General features: G+C 53.0%; 1 protein-coding gene and 1 long non-coding RNA gene across 7 annotated transcripts in view; one reads left to right on the top strand and one right to left on the bottom strand.

The window, feature by feature from the left end:
• The window catches only part of LOC138846302 (UPF0449 protein C19orf25 homolog), a 251,330-nt gene that overhangs the window by 108,156 nt on the left and 120,531 nt on the right, over nucleotides 1–22,643 (bottom strand). The window lies entirely within an intron of this gene.
• On the top strand, nucleotides 879–7,385 carry LOC138846307 (uncharacterized). Its single transcript, XR_011383777.1, has 3 exons — nucleotides 879–1,034; nucleotides 5,432–5,651; nucleotides 6,930–7,385. It is a non-coding gene; the product is annotated as an uncharacterized lncRNA (long non-coding RNA).

Raw genomic sequence — 22,643 nt, 5'->3', positions numbered from 1 at the left:
GTAAAGCAGACAGAGAGAGAAGAGGCTGAATAGGATGGCAGGGCCTGGAGCATGGAAAGCCTTGTCTCCCATGACCAAATCTCCCAGTCCAGAATGACAAGGCCACATTTGCAAGTTAAATGAATGAATATATCCCTGCTTGTTATGTGGAAAATAGGTTGATAGAGGGGTTGGGCTCCCCATCTCTGCATTTCATTTCCCAGCTCTTGGTGTGGTGACTAGGATGTTTAGTTGGTACTCAGGTGAATAAGTGAGTGATTGCACAACTGGATGGATGGATAGAAGGATGCACAGATGGGTGGATGGGTGAGTGGATGGATGGTTGGGTGGGTGCATGGATGGGTGAGTGGATGGATGGATGGGTGCATAGATGGGTGAGTGGATGGATGGATGGATGGATGGGTGCATAGATGGGTGAGTGGATGGATGGGTACGTGGATGGGTGAGTGGATGGATGGGTGCATAGATGGGTGAGTGGATGGATGGGTACATGGATGGGTGAGTGGATGGATGGATGCATGCATGGATGGATGGGTGCATAGATGGGTGAGTGGATGGATGGATGGATGGGTGCATAGATGGGTGAGTGGATGGATGGATGGATGGATGGGTGAGTGGATGGATGGATGCATGCATGGATGGATGGGTGAGTGGATGGATGGATGGATACATGGATGGATGGGTGCATAGATGGGTGAGTGGATGGATGGATGGATGGATGGGTGAGTAGATGGATGGATGGGTACGTGGATGGGTGAGTGGATGGATGGATGGATGGATGCGTGCATGCATGCCTGGATGTATACATGTTTCAAGACTGAGATAAGAACTCTGAGGCTAAGGCGCTCTCTTCGTCCTCTTCCGTTCAGAATGTTCTCGACACCAGGCCTGCCTCATCACCACCCTGCAGACCCGACCTGGAGCTGTGAGGTGCATATTCTATGCTGATACCCAGAGCTGCACACATAGCCTACAGGGTCAAAACTGCCAACTTTTGCTCCGTGAAGAGGCCACCCATATCTACCGGAAGCCAGGTAGGCCCAAGCCTGTGCCATTGCTGGCAACCTGGGTGTGGCTGTGAATGATTGCTCACGTGGCGACCTGGTGGGCAGTGGCCTTTGATACTTAGGGAAAAGTTGGCCCAAGTTATCCTAGGCCAGGTGGCACTCACCTGGGGTGGACTGAAGGAAAGTAGGAAAAACGACTTCTGTGGCCCTTGGATTCCATTATTCCTTTGAGCTATAGATGCCATCTTGGCCTTTGAATTTCCTAGGTCACTTTTCATGGCCATTTCATAGTCTAGAACATTCTTTCACATGCCTTCTTTTCCGTCATTTAGTCCTTACACCAGTGCTGGGAGGTGGTGGGGTGAGGGCTGTATTCCTACCACTGGGATCGGGAGGCTGGAGCCCAGAGGAGCGCAGTTACTTCCGATGCACCCAGCTCGCAGGGGCGGAGGGGACACTTGCAGCCAGGGTCCCTGTCTCCGGTGGAGAGCCCCTCCCTCAGAGCCACACTGCCCACCCACCTCATTGTAGCCACTTTGGAGAGGGGGCTGTTTCTGGATGAGATGTGTCAGACTTTGTGTTAGGGGCTGGGGAGAGAAGGGTGGAGTGAGCAAGGCGGGTGTAGCATCTAAAACCAACAGGAAGTGAAGTCAGAGACTCTGGACACCAGGACACCCGAGGGCTGGGGAGGCTGGCGAAGCCCCTCCCTGTTAGGCTTGTTTCCTGAGTGAGACAGGTGACTGCAAGGCATTGCCGATGTCTGCCATCTTGTCTCCTAGAACAGAGGTCACAGGGATTCTCAGTAAAGAGTTACATGACAAATATTTTGGGCTCCTTTACCCACATGGTCCTGTTGTAGCCACTCAACTGCCGCTACAGTGTGAAAGCAGCATTAACAGCTTTCCCGGAAAGCTCGTGGGAAGTGGAACTAAAGATAAATTGATTTTGCTACAAAAGTTTTGAAATCCATGCATAGTTTTTCATGATACACATTTTCATGAACACTTTGAAAATCCTTTGTAAGGAAACCAGTGGACGTGACTGTGGTCCCATAAAATCTTGGTTGGAAAACCACGTGGTTGTTGGGTTTGGCCCCACCCTGTCCTAGAGCGCTGCCAGCCCTTCGGTCCTGTCTTGAGGCTGATGGTTCCCTCCTCGTCTGCCTCATCCTCCCCCTCAGCCTCAGCCCAGGGCGTTGTCTCCCTCAGCTGGGGATACTTTGGTCCTTCTGTGTGGAGGGCTCAGGGCCTCATGGGCCTCCACTGGCAGTCCTGTTCTCTGCCTGTGTGGACGTCACATCGGTCAGTTAAGGGAGATTGATTTTAATAGCGCGTTTCACCATAGTGCATCCAACCTGTGTGACTGTTCCGCTGAGGATGCCTGAGCATCCAGATCTGAGTGCTGTGAACCAAATCGTGTACCTATTGCTTCTTTATGAATGAACTAAAATCCACTGGGAAATGCTCACTTCCAAGAAAGGATGCACGCACACATGCGTGTATGTGCAGCCTGTTTGCAGCAAACGCACACAGCTGCCGAAAGTTCTCTGAACCCAGGTAGTCATGTGGCTGAGCGAGTGGGTGTTTGGGAGAGACTCCACCAGTTCTGCAAAAGAGCTCAAGGGCGGAACTGCCCAGCTAATGATGTTCCCATGTTTGATCTCCCTGGGCAGCCTCTGCGGGAGGATCGGATGCCACAGTGCCTGAGAAAGCAGCTTGCATTCCCTCGAAATGCTTTTGCTGGTGTGCTTTTCTGGCTTTGCTCTCGCCTGCAGCTGGTGCCACGTTCATGAAATGTGGCTGTTTCCTGCGTAGCAAAGGAAGGTCTGCCCCTTCAGCAGCCACAGCCCTGAAGACTTGCCCGAGAGCCTTTGATTTCTGATTGAGCAGGAAATCTTGTGAGAAGGAACTGTGGGGGTGAGGTCCGTCATGATCCGTGATGGAGGCCAGCTTAAATAAAATAACAGCAACTTTCCACCCTGAGTTTCCATTCTGAGTTCTAACTCGTACTCCCCTGTTTTTACCGTGGGGAGGCCTCTGTTAGCTCGCTCTTCTTTCTCTTCCAAACCCTCTCCTTGCTTCCCTTATTCTCACTGCTTTCTGCATTCCACTCATTCCATCACCCATTCATGCATGTGTTGAACTCCTGCACTTGGAACACATGGACGTCATTCCATTTTCCTAACGTGGTTGTGTTCTAGAGGCCGCTACCATTCCTGTTCCACAGAGGATGGGGGAGGATTGAAGGTCAGAAGATTCCAGGGTTTTTCCAATTAATAGCCATTGCATCATGTAAAACACAGGCCTACTGCACTTTCCAGACCGTCTAGGAAGAATATTTTAGAAGTTCATGGGAAATGCATAATATGCAAAATGATGCAAGAATTTCTGATTTTTTTGACCCAAATAAACTCTCTCTCTCTCTTTCTGTCTCTCTAAGATATATTTATTTACTTGAAAGAGTTATGGAGGGAGGGAGGGAGGGAGGGAGGGAGAGAGAGAGAGAGAGAGAGAGAATCTTCTATCTGCTGATTTACTTCTCAAATGGCCCAACAGTCAGGGCTGCACTGGACCAAAGCCAGGAGTTTTATCCAGGTCTCCCACATGGGTGCAGGGGCCCGAGCATATGAACCATCTTCCTCTGCTTTCCCAAGTAAATTAGCAGGGAACCGGATTGGAGTTGGAGCAACTGGGACTTGAACCAGCACCCATATGGGATGCTGGCATTGCAGGTGGTAGCCCAACCCAGGATGCCATGGTGCCAGCCCCCAAACGTATCTTTTAATTGGATTTTCTGTGATCTCTCTGGAATATCTTTGTATCAGTTCCAGCTCACCATACTGACCCTCTGTGATCTGGAAGCTGTGAACAGACATGGTTCCAGGGCCCCTCAACATTGTAGCCTACTGGCATTTGGGGCCAGAGAATTTTTGGTTGTGGGAAGTAGTTCTATCTAGTGTGGGGTGATTAGCAATGTCCCTGGCCTCTGCTATCAGGTGCTAGTGACATCTCCTGCAGCCTAAGGACAGCCAAAAAGGTTTCCTAGAATGGTCATATCCCCCTGGGGACAGAACTGACTTCCCTCTGAGAACCACCACAGTATACCATTATACATCGATGTATATGTATAATGTGTAACATATACACTATACATTATACATTAAGCTCTTGAGGAATGGAGAGACATCTGTCTGTCTGTGTGTCTTTCTGTCTCCTCTCCCCACATCCCTGCTTAGTCATCATTGCAGGGCGTGTGTTTTGATAGAAGGAGCTGCAGGGACCAACAGGCCACAGCCTGCTCTTAGGCTTCCTGAGAGCCTTCCCTCCACGGTGTTTATCATTCCTTTTACGCAGGACCCTGAGTCAGATGCAGGAATCAGACCCGCGCTGGTCTCAGGTTCCTGGAAACAGTGCTTGGCACCAAGCCTGGGCTCAACAAAAGTTTACTGAATCAATGAATGAATGAAAGAAAATGCAGTAGAGGAAATAAGATAGGGTGACCAAGATGCTGATAAGTGTGGCAGGAGATTAGCACTTCAGGGAGGGGGGGCCCAAGTGGCTTTGGGGCACCAAGCAGGGATGGCAGGAGGTGCCTGAGTCTTGAACTTGAGGGGCCGGGGGGATTTGGACGTGAGCCAGTAGGAAGGGAGTCTTGCCAGCATGGGCATCTGGCAGCAGAGGCACAGAAGGGGCACAGATGGAACTGACTCTTGACCCAGTGTGAAGAGGGGCGTGGTCAGAGCCGGAGGTCAGAAAGGTGAGCTTTGAATCTGACAGCGCCTTAATGTCCCAGCAGGCTCCCCACCTGCAGGATTTTGAAATGTCCCTCAAGCCTGCAGCCCTTTTGCTGCAGTTCTGAAATCCAAAAGTTCTTGAAGTCCTTTCGTTTCGTAAGTTTGCAGTAAACACATTTGGTGGGGGAAGCGGGAACCTGACCTGAAATAATTGTAGAAGACAGCCTGATTCTTTATCCCTGCTACTAGGAGGACTCCACCCGTCTCAGCACAGCAGTGGTGGCTGGGACTGGCCGTGAGTCTGGTGTAGAGGTCTTCTGCAGACCGCCTCGGAGGATTGCATCTTGTCTGCTTTTTAAAGGCCCCGGTGCTGGTGAACAGTTGCAGGCCTGGGCTGGCAGGGACCTTGCAGGCCACCTGGGAAGAATGCACCCATGATGGGAAGGATCGGTGCTACAGTTGGCGTGCATCTGATGCCTCGTACAGATTAGCAGGCTGTGCTGTTGTTTTTGTTGTTCACATGGAAAACTAACTTGATTAGACTCAAGCTGTGGATCTGAATGAACTACTGACATTTTCAAGTTGCAAAAGACAGTCGTTTTATTTCCTTGTGCCTCAGGCACATTCAGGATGCCCGTACTTGAGCACTCACTGCTGCCTCCCCTCCTTGTTCACCCTGCCTCCCTGCCAGGCACCCCGCTGCTCCGCTCTGAGACGTCTGCACCCTCTGTGTCCATTGCCACCCACGGCCAGCTGCTAGGCAGGTCCGTGGTCATCCAGCTGGGTGCATCATGGAAGCAAGTGGATCAGTTCCTTGGAGTTCCGTATGCCGCCCCACCCCTGGCAGAGAGCCGCTTCCGGGCACCAGAGCCCTCGAGCTGGACAGGCTCCTGGGATGCCACCAAGCCGAGGTATGGGTTGAGGGGAATGCGTTCTGATGACTTCCCCAGAAAATTCTCCCATTCTAATCCACCGAACTGATACTGCATAGCACCCAGCCTATGGGGGCTTTAATTAGGGGCTGGGAGACACAGCGTTGAAGAGAAAGGAAATGAGCAAATGAAAAAATTCAAGAGGATTTCCTCTCCCCTCAGTGAGAGTATTATAAGGAGGTTTGTTGCGTGAAGCGTGCACATCCTTCTTCCCCTGCTGAGAATACTCCTCTCTGCCGCTCCTTCCGCGTAGATGCCGCTTTCCATAGCTGAGGTGCTGGGGAACAGCTGTGCGATGTTCTCCCAATTGAAGTGCACCCAGAGCGCCTGTGGGGAGGATTTCACTGCCGACAGGCACCCCATAGACCTGCCTGGCGGTGTCACCCTGTCACCCTCCATGTCCAGTACTGCCCGTGGTCAGATTTAAGGCCCCTGGCATAAAGTTTGTGGGAAATGGAATTAACGAAGCCATTTATTTTGGTGCAAGAAGTTTGAAACCCAAGGGCCGATGTTTCCTAATAAGCACTGGCCGTGGCCTTTTTGAAGTGCTCGCCTCAAGCCGTGTACCAAGAGGCTCTTGAAGTCTTCTAGGGGAAAGGATGGTGACGGCGTAGGCCCTGACCATGGTAGAGGGAGTACAGAGAGGCAGGGTTGAAATCTGCCCCACCCCTGGGTGCACTGACTAAGGCGTCTTACTGTCAGGCTGGGCCCACGTGACAGGCGAGGTGACGGAGTCCTGAGTGGACAGTGTGTGTAGCTCGGGGCTAGTGAGGCTGGGTGATGAGTCAGGTTGCCTTGCGGGCAGGTGAGGGCCGCTCCGCCTTTCAGCATGATCCGGCGTCTTATACCAGGAGCAGCTCAAACTGGTGCTCTAGGCTCTGTGGTACAGACAGCACGTCAGACTCTGCATCCAGTGCAAGGTCTGCACGCCTGAGCTAGGAAGAGCCCAGGCCCAAGGCAGCAGCCACCATCATCTTGCTTCTCCTCTTTACTTGGACTGCTGGGGCCACACCCTCCCTCTGGGTTGGCATGTTATCCCTGGGGAGTGGTGTTCCATGGGTAGTTGACAGGGGGGAGACTGAGGGGTACTCTGTCTCTCCTTCCATTCGCTGGCCACTCCCATGTCCTAGAAATGGAGAGAGACCTCAGACCTTTGGGATGGGGCCATGAGCTCTGGCCATGGGTGATGGGTGACTGGGGAGACAAGGGTGTCGCTTTGGTTGCTCCTCCCGGAAGCCACATGGTCTGTCTCTGCAGGGCCAGCTGCTGGCAGCCAGGCACCCGAACACCTGCACCTCCCAGTGTCAGTGAAGACTGCTTGTACCTCAATGTCTTTGTCCCTGGCAATGTGGTGAGTTTGGAAGCTCTCGCTGCTGTTTCTCCTGCCAGGTCTCCCATTAGAAATCCTGCCCCTGACACTGTCAGCCCAGGTCACAGCTACACGGTGCTCTGCGAAGCTTGTGCCCATCCAGCACCGTCCCCAGCGCTGTCAGCTTGGTAGGGGTCTGAGTGCTGTGAGCAAGCAGAGGGGGCCCCGGCCCCTCCAGGACCTCATCTGATCCCCCTACATCCTCACCACTGCAGCATGTGGGGGTGACCCTTATCTCCACTTGGTGGTCTAAGAAATCTTTGGAAAGGACCTGTGATGGCTGGGCAGTGTGATGGGTGAGGCACAGCTCTGGACTCTGTACAGCTGCTGCCCTCAGGAGGCTTATGTTTTAGTGGGAGGGGCCGGAATAATTAGAGAAGCAATGAATCTTGCGTCATTTGTGGAACTGCTAATGCTCTGAAGGAAAAGCAGAACAAGGAGATACCCAGTGACAGGCAGGGCAGCCTGAGCACGGGGTGAGGTGTGGCCAGTGGTCAGTGAGACGAGCCAGTGATGCCGGCGGGGGCTGGGGATTGTGGAACCGGGATCGGAATCAGTCCATAAACGCGGAACCCAGATGCTCTCCTTAGGGAGAGCCCCTGGGAACGTGTCTCTGGGGCTTTCCACATGGACTGTTTCTTGAGGCAGAGGAGGATGGGATTTTGGGTTTTGGGCGTGAAACCACTTACGCCAGTGTTGCAGCCTGAGCCTGCCTGAGTAGTTGCAGCAATCCTGGTGCTGAGTTTGAGTTTCCCGTCAGCAGGGGAAGGGCCAGAGGGCATGAGAGGAAAAGGGATGATGGGTTTCTGGAGTCTGACTCTGAAAGTGCTGACGGACCGTGGAGGGGTGGCGGTGCCAGCGCTTCCTGGTCCCCAAGCTCGCGAGCAGTGAGCTTCGGAGGTTTGGTCACAGCCAGCTGGTCTGAATGAGCTTTGTAATGAAAGTGTGGAAGCTCTCTTTGGCTGTGTTAAAGGAAGTGTGGGCTCTTCAGTGAGAGAGATGGTAGACTTGTGTTCTGCCCAGTGCTGTGCACACTGTACTTGCAGAACTGAATCAAGTCCAGGCTTCAAACCAGCCCTGCTGCCTACTACTCCTCATTGCTGTGGGCATGGCTGCTTCCAAGGCTCTCGAACTGGCTTATGGATGCCATGTCCCCCCAGTGCCTTCACGCCATCTTCCCTCTGTACCTGCCTGCGTCCAAAGTCCCTCAGCATCCTGGGTGAGAGCCCTCACGTGTGACCTCATTCCAGCGGTCTCTGTGGACTGGGCTCTTTCTCCATGAACAGTCCCACTCTAAGACGCATCAGTTACTTTTGAGATACTATAATGAAATGCCAGAGGCAGACTGCACTTGAAGAAGTTTACTTAGCTTGGTTTGCAGACTGAAAAGCCAAGACCGGGTGGCCCCATGGGCCTGGTCTTAGGTGGGGCCCCTCAGTAGATGGCGTCAGGTGGGACCACATTCAATAGGGAGAGATTGCATGGCCAGACAGGAAGCCAGAGAGCTGCAGAGGGCCTGGCTTACTCCTTCTATCGCAAATCTCTGTGAGAATTAACGCAGTACTACTTAATCCTTTCCAATGATTCTCTGAGGCCCCACCTCTTAAAGGGCCACTCCCCCCAACATCACCACACAGTGGACCAAGTCTCCAAACTGCAGCGGGGGGGTCAGGACATCAGCCTAAAGTTTGAGGTGCCACAGCCCAGCCCAGGCCTGAGCCAGGTGTCCCTCCAGGGAGGAGCTGTGTGGATGGGCTGAGAAGCTGGCCCCTGCAGGGAAAGCTGCCCTCGCATGCTCTCGCCTCAAGCCCCTCCGATTCTCCAACCGCACAGGTCCCCAATGCGTCCGTGCTCGTGTTCTTCCACAACACCATGGAAGGGGATCAGGAAGAGCGGCTGGAGATCGACGGCTCCTTCCTGGCTGCTCTCGGTGACATCATCGTGGTCACTGCCGGCTACCGTGTGGGCGTCTTCGGCTTCCTGAGTTCCGGTGAGCTGCTGGTGTTGGCAGGGACTGCCGGTCCCTGTGGCTGAGGCCCCCTCTGTGAGCGCTAGTGTGCCCGTGATTTCTTCCTGAAGCTGCCTCTCACCCTGCTGCCCCTCCGGCAGCCCATCTGTGCATAGTCCAGGCACTAGCAGCCCCGAGAGCCTGCAGCAGTGCCGACGCCCACGGAGAGAGGCGGCTCTTGTTCACTGGACAACACATGTCTGATGCTGTTCCAAGAGCACCGTGGATTCTATCTGATGGCGGGGGCGGGGAGCGGGAATCGGATGCCCAAGGAGGTTAGAAACTTGTTCAAGGTCATAAGGTTCGGAAGTAGCAGAGCAGGCTCATCGGGAGCTGTCTGTCCTGGGAAAGCTCCAAGGAGTGGACTGCAGCCCTTCCGTGCACAGGGAGGCCGTGCGTCTCAACTCAAGGGCCGCACCAATGAAGTATTCCCATTTATTTCTCTTTCTTTCCTGCCTGCTTCCTTCAGGGCACAAACCTGCTTGTCACCCTGGCTCCCTGCTCCTCCATCATCCCCAACTGCCAGGGCAAGGTTGAGCCTTGGACCAACCCAGCCACCTTCCGGCCACAGCCTTGCCTCCCCTCCAGCCACCAGCAAGCGTGGAGGAAGCATCAGGCAGCGTCTACAGTGGGCAGGGGCACTGGCCTCAGAATCTGAGGGATCAGCAGCAGCCCTGCCATTCATTGGCCGTGTGACCTAAGACAAAAACAAAAAGAAACCTTCCTTTCTCCCAGTCTCAGCTTTCTCCTGTGTAATGTGGGGGTGATTCTACTCAGTTTCCAAAGTTACAGTGAGACTCGAGTGAGACAATACATGGTATGTGGGGAGTTTTAGAGATGGTAGTAGGTTTAAAGTCCTTGAAAAAGGGACTGAGCTTCCCCCCTGGTTTCCAAAGGTCTCCTTCACCACCTGGACTATCTGATGTGCTAAGAATGGATGGGAGGTGGAGGCAGCGTGGCCAGAATGACAGATAGCACTGGAATGTATGTGAGCAGGCGTCCCGTGTGAGTGTGGGGGCAGGGGGGCTGAGTAGACCATGCAGCGTGAGCCTCAGGTTCCATGAAGCCCTCCAGTATTGCAAGGGACAGGCAGGTGAAATGCAACCCAGGGCCAGCGTGGGAGATGTGGGTGATAGGCAGACAGCAGACGTAACGGGAACATTACGGGGCAGGCGCTGCTAGGAACTGAAGAATGCCCGTGGCTTCCGCTTTCCTGCTTTGCGCCCTGTCCGACAGATCCCAGACGGTGGTGAGAAGCAAATGTGGTGGCTGGGTTTTGTGAAAGACTTAGGTGAACATTAAAGGTTACTCCCAGGCAAGTTTACTTTCCTTTAAAGAAAGCTCTGCTGGGCTCCCTTTTCCCAAACGCAAGGTTGACAAGGATTTGTTAAACCACTCGGGCCCTTCCCTGACGAGGGCGTGAGATCAGGGCTGATCCTGTTGAACCCTGGGCTGGGGAGGTTTTCCCAGCCGAGGCTGACTCTCTGGCTCAGGGCATTTCTAGACAGAGCGAGCAAGTTTCCGTATGTCGTCTGTCCATCCCCGAGGGGCAGGAGATGACGATTGCACAGAGGGTAATCTTGTTTAGAGTCCTGTGCTTCCGGAAAGGGAAACTCATTTTGGCTGCCAGCATGGGCAGTCTGTGGGTGGGGGGGGGCAGGAGGGGGGCGACAGAAGCTTCCAGAACATCCAGCCCCCTCATTCCTGATGAATCAGTGCTGCCTCTTCATGTTGCTCAAGGGAAAAACCATCAGCTCGAGAGAAGGGAAGTTAAACTTACAGGGTGTTTTTCAGGAACCAACACTGTGGGCCCATTTCATTGATGAAATAACAAGGCTTGGAGCCATACAGGAGGCCAATCACCCAGTCCCAAGTGGCAGTCAAACAATGACAAGGAGGACCATGCTTTAGCCTGCTCCTTCCATGCCTAGAAAGGCCCTTTGGGCTTCTTGTTCTTTGGTTACACAGATCAGGGTTGGCGTTCCACACTTGTTTGGTCACAGACAGCATCTTTGCTGTTTTATCAGGCCTCCTTGCATGCCCTGCCTTCCCCAGCCCTCTGGGCTCTTGCCTGGGGCTTTCTGAGAGTGAGCCTAGGGAGAGGCCACAGCCATTGGCATCCTCACCAGATAACCAGGAAGCCGAGGCACGGGAGCAGGGCAGTGGGCAGAGGAGCGGCAGAGCCACGGCACAGGCTCCCTGGGTGCCCATGAGCCACCCCCGGACTGCCGCGGGCCAGTTTGGCAAGCAGACTTGGGCAGAGCAGCAGCTGCACGGGGCGTGGAAGCCAGCAGGAAGCAGGCGCGTGCAGCCGGCAGGACGCTCCCGGGGGCGGCTTCTGACCATACGTATTCCTCCCGGCAGCCTGAGACACGGGCGGCAGCCATCTCCTTTTCTGTTTGTTGTGTCTACTTACTGGATTTTTAGGATCCAGAGCAGTGTTCAGTTTACACAGAAACCAAGCAGTAAGCACAGAGTCCCCGTGCGTGCCCCGTGCCCTTCCCCCAGCCTGCCCTACTACTGCCACCACGATCCGGGTGGCATACCTGTTACACCTGGGGAGCTGCCGCGACCCCTCGCCAGTCACTCAAGTCCAGAGCTGCCATTAGGGGTCTCTCATCCTGTTGTTGGTTCCGTGGGTTTTGCCGACTGCACCCTGTCCGTGAACACCCTCAGCACCCTGCAGAGTGGGTGTATCGCCCTCTGACCCCCTTGTGCTGTCTCATGCGGCCTCCCTTTTTCCTTCTGCACGGTTGAGAAGCACAACTCGGAGCGCATATTTGGAAGGGCTGGGCTGCTCTGAGTGCCCACGGTCTCAGCCTTGCGTCCTGCTTTCAAACAGGACAGGGTCTAAGGGTAGTGGCTTCACTCTGTGGGCCTGTAACATCCCAGACCCACACACCCTCCCTCCCTCTGTCATCACAGCTGCCCCTCTGTCAGGGGAAGCTGCTAATACTCCTAAGGCGGTATATGTGAGATAAGGTATGTGGAAGACGAGCACAGAACGTGGCCCTGGAACCGTGTGGCACCTGAGCTCCCCCGCTGATCCCCCCCTTGTCTGAGGCAGGGGCTTTGGCAGGCCATGCCTCTGTCATCCTCACTTCCTGGCTGGCCTCTGGCCACAAAGCTGCCTCCAGGTTGCAGCAGGGGCCCCTGTCCCTTGCTGAGTCAGGTGCATGGCCTTGCAGAGTGGAACATCCCTGCAGAGATGGACAGATGCGCATAGCCACTCCTGCTGGGCCTCAGGCTGCCTGCACAAACTTGTGCTCTCTGAGAGACAAGACGAGCCAAGCCCTGCATTTCCGGGAGCCTTGCTCCTGTTGCTATGGAGCAGTTGGAAAGGAAGTGAGAGGGTGTGTGGTGGGCCAAGGGAGGGGGCCATTTTTGTGAGCTTGGATCCCACCCTGGAGACAGATCCTGGGAGCATCAGCACCCTGTAACGTGTCACGTTCTGTCTGGCAAAGCATGACAGTGATGGGGGCGGCGGCACACAGGGACAGAGGAGGAGGGGTGGCTAGCAGTCATGCAGGAGCAGAGGAAGTGTTCTTTGGCCAGGGAGCCAGACAGCAGGCCAGGAAGCCACCAGTAACCACACACAGCCATGACCTCATCGTCCTTGGACACTCAGCTCCACTTCCCCCTCCTGCACCCCCAGAGGGTCTGCCAGGCTCCCTGAGCAGAGGAACAGGCACGGACCCTGCCCCAGGGGCACCCTGTCACAGATGCACAGGCCTGAACTTGCTAAGGGCCTTGCTGAGGTGCTGCTAGAACTACACCTGTTTCATTTTATTTAAGGGGGAAAAAATCCTCTTTAATGCCTTGTGCCAGGTGGAGGAGTTCTGCCCCCTTTACCGATGTCAACTGATTTGATCATTGTGGCAGCCACCTGAGGCACGTTCTGGTGAAATCCCCCTTTCACAGACGGGGAAAATGGAAGCACACCAGGGTCTCACACGGCACTCAGCACCGTGTCTGCTGCCTTCCATTGACGCCCATCGCCAAAACTGGGTTTTGCTAAGGGTCTTCTGTCAGATGGTTGAGGAAGTAGAACGGGCAGGTGAGAACCAGCTTGTGGGATGGTCCTGCGCAGAGCGTAGGAGACTGGTGGTGCAGGGCAGAGTAGGGCACTGGATGCGTGGAGCAGGGTGTCAGCACTAGGTCCAGGAATCTCACACGTCTGTGCCCCCAGTGGCTGAAGTGCCTGGCCAGTAGGGCACAGCCCTCTGCAGTGCCCTGCCTCTGGGGCCAAGCAGCGGGCTCATGAGTAGAGGCACAGTGCGTGTGACAGGACTGGGGTGGTGGGACCAGTGCAGGACACTGAGGATACAAGGAACCGGAGCTCAGCACACAGCGAGTGCAGAACGAACATGGATGCGATGAGCGGCCCCTGGGCAGTGCTGGGAACCCAAACCGAAGAGACAGGAGGAGCGCACATCCTAGGGGCCTGAAAGCCGAGAAGTTCCAACTTCATGCGGTAGTGACGAGGCAGTTCCTCAGGCTTTCGCAGCAGAGAAAACTCCACAACAAAGGGCACTCAAATTTTACAGTGCACGTCTTAGAGATTCTTCCCCAAGTATCTGTTGACTTGGGTTGAAAGTTAGGACTAAGAGTTTGGTTGTGAGTTAGGATTTGCATCCCAGGTTGCCACGTAGTGGGGACACTGAGAGAGCAAGTGAGAGGCAGCGACATCCCCATTTGTTGTTGCTGGAAATGCAGGCTGTGGAGGTCACGTCCCAGACTCACAGGGCTCGCTCTGCTCAGCTGGCGCCCTGCTTTCCTGGGCTGCCTAGGCCTTGAGGGAAACAAACACGTTCACCCTGACAAATGGAGCACACACACAATGCCGAAAAGGCCGCAGCGAGGACCGTGCTGTGCCAATGGCTTCACCAGACCCAGAACATGAAAAGCGCTTGAAGAAATTCCAGAAGCCTCCACGGCTGGAAGACTCATTGTGTCTTTCTTGCACTCTGAGCTGGTGCGCTCTTCAGCTCGGAGAATGCAAGGTTGGGAATTCAGACGCAAGCTTTTTTGTTTTTGTTGTTTTTTTCTATTTGGGAAATAGGGAAACTGTGAACAGTTTCTTGCTAGGAACTGAATCCTGTTCATTATAACTTTGGTGCATGGTGGAGAACTGCGAGCAGTCCAGGGCTTGGGGGGCAGTCTGAGCAGTTGATCTGCACCCTAGAGTCACCCGTGTGTGGTTGTTGATGAAGCCGTGGAATCTGATGAGGTTTCCTGGCACAGCCAGAAAAGCATGTGGACCTCAGATGAGATCAGAATGAGGTGTGCTCTTTCAAGGTGTGATGGAGAAGTCAATGGAGTTAGTGCAGTCAGTTGGAAATGACCCACTGAATTCAGGGGTCCACCAGGGGGTGGGGTCATGGGGTGTCCTAAAAAGCCAAGGAGAAGAGCACAATTGTGCTTCACTCTTTTTATGTCTTTTTATGTTGTTTCATTTAAAAACAGTGCTGCATTTTCAGTTTTGAACTTTATGAGAAAGGAAAGGGAGATCAGGTCTGTGTGTGCTGCTGGAGGCCACAGCAGATGGGACAGTGGGGAGGAGCGGAATCCAGGGCTCTACCCTGGGCTGGCTGTTGTCATGGAAGCCACTTGCAGAGTCAAAAACCTGGGACAGGATCGCCTCCTTCCCAGCAGGCGTGCTGACCTGGGTGGTGGGGCTGAACACGCATGGCTGTGATCGACCAGCCTCCCAGCAACTGCCCTTGTCTGCCAGTGGGGAAGCAGAGCCCGGAGAGTGCAGGGACATGGGCAAGGTCTCCCAGCTAGTGCTGGCTGAAGCTGGGATTGAGACCTGAGTGTGTTTGGGTTGGAAGGCCACATTCTTCCCACTGCCACTGACTGTGTTTGGAACCCACAGTGCTGACCTGTGGGGATAAGAACCCAGGGCCCCTGCAGGAGCCATGTGCCTGGTGTAGATAGCACCATGATTATTAAATCCAAGGTTGTGCAAAATCACAAAAGGCTTTCCTGTTTTCTGAAGGATCTGACGAAGTGACTGGCAACTGGGGACTGCTGGACCAGGTGGCAGCTCTGAGCTGGGTGCAGACCTACATCGGAGCCTTTGGTGGGGACCCTCGGCGCGTATCCCTGGCAGCAGACCGAGGTGGAGCTGACGTGGCCAGCATCCACCTTCTCACAGCCGGTGCCAAGGACTCCAGACTCTTCCAGAGAGCTGTGCTGATGGTGAGTTACAGGTTCTCTCTTCAGTCTTACTGCAGATTTGGGTGAACAGCTCCTCTCCTCTGCCCCTTGAGACCAGTTGGCTTAGTTGCTGGATTTCCCCTTAGCGTTTGTGCTGTGGCTCCTGCTTGTGGCCATCTCTCCAGGCTCTGTGCCTCCAGGAAGCCCAAGCTCTCCTGACTACATGGAGTGGGGTCTAAAGTGCTGTGACTCCGAGAAGTTGGAATGTCTGTTTCCTGGGAGTTCCTCGTGAGGATTTAGTGGTCTGAATGGAGGCAGACTAGAACTAACCAGGCAGGAACCTACTGGATGGACCGGATGGTCTGCAGTGCCTGCTAAATGATGATGATGGTGATGATGCTGTTGATCATAATGGTGATGATGATGGTGAGTTTGAGGATGGTAGTGATGATGACAATGACAGTGATGCTGATAATACAGTGATCTTGATAATGGCAATAATTAGGATGGAAAAAATCACCTAGCTGGCCTGGGATCCATTGTTCTGTCCTTGATTAGCTCCTGATTTTATTGAGTATCTAATTTGTGCCATGTGTGTGTTAGATTCTGGCAAGCCATGATAAATGCTACATGCCACCGGGCTTGGGAAGTATGTAGTCACCGAGTGCTGGGGACAAACACTTAAAGTGGGTAATTTAAAAGAGAATCTTAGGATGGGTCACAGAGAAGGACCCAGCCCAGTGTCAGAGAAGGAAGGGGGTATGGAGGAATGTTTCCCTGGAGTGGGAATGGCGTAGCTACATGATGAATGCTGTGGAGGCATTAACTCTCAGCCAAGTCCTGGGAAAGAAGATTGAGGGCCGGAGTCCTGGCAGCCAGTGTGTGCAGGCACAGAGGCGTCCACCTGCCCCGAACACTTGGATTGTTACCCTGAGAGAGGGAGATTCATTGCTCAATGACTGCTTTGTTTGTTTCCAGCTTAGGATTTTAACCATTGTAAGTGTCTAGTTCAGTGGCATTAAGTACATTTCCAGGGTTGTGCAACCATCACCACTGTCCATTGCCAGAACTTTCCCGTCATCTCAAACAGAAAGCCTGTACCAATGAAACATGACTTTCCATTCTCCCAATGCCTGAAGCCCCTGTTAACCTCTTTTCTTCTTTGGTCTCTACAAATTTGCTCATTCTGGGTACCTCATGTAAGTGGAACCATACGGTATTTAACATTTTGTGTCTGGCTTGCTTCACTTGGAATCACATCTTCCAGGTTCATGCCTGGGGTAACACGGATCAGAATCTCCTTCCTTCTTAAAGTTGAATACTACTCCATTCTGCATATGGAGCTTACTTCGTGCACACATTCATCTGTTGACGGGCACATGAGGTGTGTCTACCACTCGACTGTTGTAAACAGTACTGCTAGAACATTGCTCTGTGGCAAATGATTTTTAAGCAAGTAAGAAGCTTAGAGCTACACTTCAGGACCACTGCTCGTAGGGCTGGGTAAAAAGTGAATTTAAGAGGGGTAACACTGGAGATCAAGGAAGCAATTAGGAGACTGGAAAGGAACCTAAACAGAGGAAAGATGGAGAACCACTGAAGTCAACACCATGAACTGAGTTCCTCAGTGACTGGCCAGCAATCCAAGGCCATTTAGCTGCACCCCAGCCTTGCACAACTTCTGGAGTTCAAGCACTTGATTTGAAGGAGGTGGGAGAAGTGTCTTTGTTTGGGCATAACTTAGCTGAGGTCAGCGTTGTCACCATTTCCAACAGAAGGCAGTGCCACCTGCCACTCCATCCCTCTCCTTCAGCCGCAGGGCCCAGTCGTGTCCCTTGGGGGCCATCCTGTGTTGTGCCTTATACAAGGGTATTTCACAAAGTGAATGGAAAATGGAATTGAAAGCTGAGTTTATTTTGATGCAGACTTTTTATTGAAATCCACATGTAGATTTTTTCATAACAGGCATTTTCTATAGACTTTTTGAAGGCCCCTTGCATAGGACGTGTTCTTTGCAGGGAAGACTTTTCTCTCATTCTCCTCGTTGTGTGATGTATTGGTCCATTTTCTGTAAGCAAAGCAAGACACTTGAGGCTAGGTACCACATAAGGAAAAGAGGTTTATTCTGCCTAGACGCACGGCATTGGACTGGCTGGGCTCTGGGGAAGACCCGTGATGGATGACGTCACAGCACACAAAGGGATAGAGCCGTGGTGGGACAGGAAGTCAGGGAGAGGTCAGCTTCCGTTACAACAGTCCTCTCGGGGCACCAACTCAGAGTCCCACAGGTACTGAATCCCTTCCGAGGACGCTACCCCCAACACCTCACTGTCAGTGGGCCCTCTTCCACGCCCACCACCTCTCACATTGCCATCCTGGGCACACACTTGCAACGCCTGAGCCTCTGGGGACATGCTCACCCCATATCCACATCCTAGCACCTGCCCTACTGCCCTGCTTGTCCTTTAGAGAAGTCTTCTGGACCTCCAGCTTAGAGCCTCTGCCTGTCGTCCTGCACAGCGTTTATCATGGTATCCGCCAGTGAATAAGGATGCTGGGCCTGCTTGGCCTCCCTCACGGACCTTAAACTGCAGCAGAGCAGGGGCCGACATGCCTTACTGCTCCCCACAGGGCCCTGAGGCCCCCACCCAGCAATCTGACAGTAGACGCTCTCCAGGTACCATGGCCAGCAGGGCAGCAAATGGGCACGTGCACGTGGCAGCATTCAGACATTCCAGCATCTTCTTCCTCCCCTTGTGTTTTCCCATCTGGGTCCATCTTAGTGGCAAGAGGTTTGAGCCCAAACATCTCCCAGGTGTGGTGTTGACAACAGACCTTCGTGTTGCACTAATCCTGGAGGAATTTCTCCAGAGTCCTCTTGGAAGCGAGGCGCTCACTAGGACCCAGAAGATGCCAGAAGCATCTTCCAAAAGGCCCAGAAGGCAGATTTTTCTTTTTCAGGGTTTAGGTGTTTGGGGAATTTCAAAAACTAATCTGTTTTAACAAATGGCAGTGTATTTAAAAATAAATCCTCCCGTCTGTTTGAGTCATTTGGAAGCAGCTTTCCCAACTGCTCCCGGCAGCCCTTGGGATGCATGTGAAATTACTTGGGAATGAAAGGACAAAAATACTTCAGTTATTAGCGGTTATTAAATGTGCTCTTCCCCGGCAGATGTTTGGGGAGTGAGTGTCAGTTGGCAGTTTATCTGGGAGTAGAATCTGAAGTCTGTGAATCTTGGGGCAGGAGCTGCTAAGACAACATCAGTCAAGAGGAGTTTCTACGGTGATGATTATTCATCTGTTTGTTTAGTACATTTGGGTCCTCGGAGTGCTTCCGTATCTTATCTCCCAGATCCTCACTTTGACTGGCATGTGGCCGTTACTCCCTTTTCAGTCCAGAGGTAAGAAATCTGAGTGGCACAGAGGCTCCATGACCTGCCAAAGAGCACACAGCAGGTAACTATTGGCAGAGATTAGAACCTAAGGACATGAGACTGCTTCTTCGGGAACTTGGGGTTCTCCCAGGGGTCTCTCAGGCCTACGATCAGAGAGTCCTGTCCTGGCTTTGGACAGACCTTCCACCTTGCATCCTCCACCTGTGAAATCAAAGCAGTGGGTTCTGGCCGGCGCCGCGGCTCAATAGGCTAATCCTCCACCTAGCGGTGCCGGCACACCGGGTTCTAGTCCCGGTCGGGGAGTCGGATTCTGTCCCGGTTGCCCCCCTTCCAGGCCAGCTCTCTGCTGTGGCCAGGGAGTGCAGTGGAGGATGGCCCAAGTACTTGGGCCCTGCACCCCATGGGAGACCAGGAGAAGCACCTGGCTCCTGCCTTCGGATCAGCGCGGTGCGCTGGCCGCAGCACGCCAGCCACAGCGGCCATTGGAGGGTGAATCAACGGCAAAAGGAAGACCTTTCTCTCTGTCTCTCTCACTGTCCACTCTGCCTGTCAAAAAAAAAAAAAAAAAGCAGTGGGTTCCGTCTCCCAAGGTCACAGCAAGCTGCCATGCTTAGAGTTTGCAGTGTCCTGCACACCACAGGAACTCGAGAAATCCAAGCCCCCCACTTCCCTCACAAGAGACAGCAACTCCAAGCTAAAGCAAGTTCCAGATTGCTTCCCTGGACCTGGGGGATGGGGCACAGGCTGAAGGGTGACTTGTCGCACACACGCCTGTGGGCTGTTTTGAGAGTAGACTTTGGGATCGTGTCCTCTGTGGTTTGACTCCGGGACCCTCGCCATCCTTCGACATTGCTCTAGTTCCACATTCCTTGGGGTGAACCCCTGGCCTCAAGCTAGGCTTTCCTGTCCCCTTTCCACCTCCATTCCCGCTGGAATGCCACACTCCAGGCTCACTGGTTGCAGCATTCCTAGGAAACGCCACGCCTTCTCCGGCACCTTTGAGTCTGCACTGTGGGCGGCACGTGCGGTGTCCACCTGGACCGTCCTTGGATCTGCCCCCGGGCTCAGCTGAGTTCCCAGGCCTCCAGCCCTTCCCCCTGCTCTCAGAGCAGAGGGAAGGTCACCTTAGTGAAGAGACTCCCTGCCTCAGTCTGTGTTCTGTTGCTATGACTGGAGGCCAGCGGCTTGGCACTTTATAGAAAGACAAGGGGTTGATTTTGGCTCGTGGGGGCTGAAAAATGTAAGGTCAGGGCCCCGGCATCTGCTCAGCTTCCTGCGAGGGCCTCCGGCCTGCTCCACGTGTGGCCGAAAAGCAGAAGGCAAGACTGTGCGAGCAGAGGCAGGGCAGAGGGAGCTGTAACACCCACATCGGGACAGCTCACCCACCCCTGGGAACTACACCAATGCCTTCGTGACAGAAGAGCCCCATGACCCAGACACCTCTGAAAGTCCCCGCCACTTCGTGCTGCCATCACGTTAGCAATGACATCTCAGCAGAGGTCTCAACTGGGACAAGCAGATCCAAACGCCACAGCACGTCAGGGAGCAGTTCTCAGGAATTCTGTCTTGTCTTACACCCTTGGCATTTTTCTGACATTTCTTATTTCACTTCTCCTGTGAGTTGCTTGTCACCCTGATGGAAGTGTAATTCTCCTAGCACTTCCTTAACGCTCAGAGAGTCCCTGGTTCACAAAGGGTGCCTGAGACCGTGCGTGCCACATTCCATTAAACTGACGTGGAGGAAGATGGTGGTTGGGGGCCAGAACACTATTTTCTGTTGTTTGGGCAATAGCTCTCCTAGAGTGAGCGCCTCCCTTAGGCTTATTTGGCTCAAAATTACCCTAGCTGTTCATGGGCTCTGAGGCTTCCGTATGTATTTTAGAATAAGTTAATTTTTTCTAATATTCCTTCTGGGACTATAAGATTAGTTTCATGGAATTTTTTTGTTTAATTTTAGGGAGAAAAAGAAGCCCTGTGTTTTTGATGTTCCGCCTTGCAGCCATACATCAGGTTAACCCCACAACTCCTCGGGTCTTTTCCTAGTTTTGGACCCTTACACGTGAAGGTTGCGAGGCATGCTCCTCCATAGGCTATCGTTTGGTTGGTTTTGTGGATGGTGACTTAGTTTCCGTTGTGTTTTCCAGCTCTGGGAATGACTTGGTTTAGCAAATTACTGTAATTTTTCCACAGAAGAATAAGTTGACTTAGCAACTGGCTGATGTCTCATCACTTCTAAAGTCTTGCCTGTTGGTTTCATTGGATTTTCTATGAAGACACCTCATCATTGGCAAATAATGGCAGGATTAGTTCTGTAATTGTTGGGGCAAAATGCTCAGATATCGTTAACAGAGAGACCTACCACTAAAGTAGCTTATGGAGTGAAGAAGCTTTTTCTCTATTTTTCTGTTGTCATTTCCCAAGGTGAGACGTGTCCAGGTGTTGCTCAGGGCCCTGGTGTGTTCTCAGTGGCTCTCTGCCATCCCTTAGGGCCTTGCTCTTAGCTCCCTGCTCTGCAGAGCTGCATCTGGGCCGCTTGCCTGGGTTCCAGACAGCAGGGAGGGCAGGGGAGGGGAGGGAGGAGCCGTCCTAGGCTGTCTCAGGGCTTTGGGGCACTCTCCCCTGCAGGCTGGTAGGAGCAGAAGTGCATTTGCTTGCTGTTCTGCCTTTGGCGCTCTTGGCCACGTCTGTGTGTGTTTTGTCTGTCGTATTACTCCTACTGCACAGGCCGCGTCTTCACAGCTCTCCTCTGGCTTCTCTGTGGCTGTGTTTTGAGAACTCGGCTTCACTGACGCCCTCCCTTTGTGACTCTCCTCCACTTTCTCCTTGTTCTTTTAGCTTCTGGAGTTGAAGGCTGACATCATTGCTTTCCCTTCTTTGTTCTTGGATCAGTGTATTTTAATCAGCCAACTCCCTGCCTGTGATTTTACCAGCTATGGCTCTCACAATTTGAAAAGTGGCCTTAGGTTGTTTATTTCTAAGTATTTATTCTATCATTTTCTTCTCAACGGAAGGACTTTAAGTTTTTTGGGTTTTAGGGTCATAGATTTTTTTCTATCCTTTTACAAATCTATTTGCAATTTTATTTCATTATTGTCAGAGAGCGTGAATGGGAAGAGGCTGACCCTGAAATGTATCAGGACAGCCACTGTGACCTAATGTCTTCTCCATTTGTGGGCAGCAAAGTTAAACAGTGTTGTCAAAATCTAGCTGTTTGTGTGCCTTTGCTTAATCCATCAGTTTCTGACAGTTGTGTGTTAAAGTCTCCAAGTAAGATTACATAGCTGTTTCTTTCTGTACTAGTTGTGTGATACCTTTTGAAACTGTTGATTAACTAGATGGCAGTCGTTACACTGTCTTAATGTATGGTTCCTTTTGCAGCAGCTCTCTGCTCCGATGTAATTTATTTCCCCCTTGAATTCCATTTAGCCTCAGAATACAACACGTTTTCCTCTTGCTCAGATTTCCCGTGGCTTTATCTTCAAACCCTCTGCGCCCTTTGCTTTAAGGCTGTAGCAAGTAGACAACACAGAGCTGTGTGCATAGACCCCGTCTGCCACACGGCAGCTGATGTGGCCCTTTTAAATCGAGCCCGTGAGTGAGAAGGTTCCTCTCCCCTGCTGAGGGCTTCCCAGCTCTTTTAGAGTGGACCTGCCCCTGCCCTCTAGCGAAGGCCCTGCCGGACCTGTCTGTCTGCCTCCTCTCCCCACCTCCTCCGCCTCCCTCAGCCCTGGCCACTCCTCTCCCTGCAGACCCCTCAGCCTGCACTCTCGCTCTGCCTGTAGGGACGGCCATGCTGTGCCCACGGCCTCCAGCGCACTTCCCGGTCTTTGCATGCCTGCTTGCAGCTCGCCTCTCAGGCCTCTCCTCGGAGCCCCTCCTGAGCACCCTCAGATGGAACCCCGCCATTTCCTGCGCCGCACTCCCTCCTGTGGGACAGCTTCTCGTTTCTGGGTGACGTCAGTGCCGTGTCCCAGAAGCCTCCTGTGGCTTTCATTGCTGCAGCCTGGCACCTAGAGCAGAGTCTGAAAAGCACTGGT

The sequence above is a fragment of the Oryctolagus cuniculus genome, chromosome 17, assembly GCF_964237555.1.
Source record: "Oryctolagus cuniculus chromosome 17, mOryCun1.1, whole genome shotgun sequence".
Taxonomy (NCBI): domain Eukaryota; kingdom Metazoa; phylum Chordata; class Mammalia; order Lagomorpha; family Leporidae; genus Oryctolagus; species Oryctolagus cuniculus.
The sequence above is the reverse complement of the archived record's forward strand: the minus strand, read 5'-3'. Positions and strand labels throughout refer to the sequence as shown.